The sequence below is a fragment of the Tupaia chinensis genome, unplaced genomic scaffold (genome assembly GCF_000334495.1).
Source record: "Tupaia chinensis unplaced genomic scaffold, TupChi_1.0 Scaffold000407_4, whole genome shotgun sequence".
Taxonomy (NCBI): Eukaryota; Metazoa; Chordata; class Mammalia; order Scandentia; family Tupaiidae; genus Tupaia; species Tupaia belangeri.
In genome coordinates, this window is record NW_006159912.1 from 4,313,822 (window position 1) to 4,315,416 (window position 1,595).

Genomic DNA, 1,595 nt, shown 5'->3' on the forward strand with positions numbered 1-1,595 from the left:
TAAATATAGATTATCTTTAGATTTCCATAATTAACACAACCAAACTGTCTCAGGCCTAAATATTTCTCCCAGCACCATAAATCTGGCCTGTCCCGAGAACCTGGAGAGCTGCTTCCAGCTCCCTGGCAGAGGCAGCAGGAGAACACGCATGCACATCCATGAACTCCCATGCAGGGCTGGGGTGAGAGGTGGTGGCGAGGCTTCATGGAGGGCATCCAGAGAGACACTGCTCCCCCACATTTGTAGGAGGCCCCATTGAGATGCCCACCCTGGGATACAGGACATTTCAGCAGCATCCCAGGGCTTAGACCGTCCAGCAGCCCTGCTGACCTCTGGCCCTGCCAGGTGGGCTAGAGGCAAGTGGCTCGGGGACAGCCAGGCTGCACGTTCCTACCCTACAGAACCAAAGGGTCCTGCCTGTGACGTTTCCCATTAAGGCTGACCCTGATGCTCGGCACTACCAGGAACATGACCCAGGCAGACGCGAATGCCCCCATGCCTCCCTCTCCAGGTCACCCACTGCCCAGCCTATGCCTTGGCCAGCTCTACCCAGGCTCACTGGTCAATGCGTGCCCTACCAACTCCAAACACACCCAGCGCGGCTCTTTACTGAAGATCGGGGTCGGGAAGCAATTTATGACCACCACATCAGGTGCAGCATCTTTTCCGCCAAAACCCTCTAAGGCCCCAAATCTCACACAAGTTAACACGCAATTTCTGCTAACACCAAATCAACAAAGTGGCGTCCCATCTCCGATGACGTCGGGATGGGTGGACGCAGAGGAGCCTGTGCTCCTTCCCCAGCGCCACCCAGCCCTTGAGCCCCTGGGGCAGAGCCATACCTTGGGTTTCTCCCAGGGCAAGCGCCCTCCCCACGATAGCTGTCTCGTGGGCCGCACAGCATCAGCATTCACTGGCAAACCAAGCCCCCGCCCCTCCCTGCATTAGTGCAGATGCACACACACGTGTACATATACCCACACACGTACCCACACGCAGAGGCATCCACACACACAGAGGTGAGTAGATACCGATGCACAGTGAAATACGGCAGGCACGCAGGCAAACATGGAGACACAGGCAAACATGCCCTGACACAGACAGACACGGAAGCAGCCCTCTGCCCAGGTCGTAGGAGGAGGGGCAGCCACACAGGGGCATACTCCCTGGAAGTCAGTGGCACATCCGGGACCTTGCCACACTGAAGGGCCAAAGCGGGCTAGGGGTTCCAGCAGACAGGTCCCCTGGGCCCCTCACACTGGTGCCAACTGCAGCCCTGGCATCCCTGCTTCCCCGTGAAGCTGTGGTGATAGGTGAGGGGCTGGACGTGGGGACGGGGGAGCAGGTAGTAACACTGAGGAGCCTCCGCGTGTACTTGCAGCAAATTTGGAAGAAAATCAATGGCCTTTAATGAGATTTGATTTTTCTCCATGATGGGCTGGGTTGGGGTTAGGTGGGGAATCTCTGGGTGGGATGGGCAAGGAAATGAGCCAGGCATGGGGTGCAGGGCAGGAGGGGGTGCAGGGCAGGAGGGGTGGAAGGCCGGAAGGGCTGCGAAACCCTAAGGTCGGCAGCCTCAGGGACAGGCAGGGATG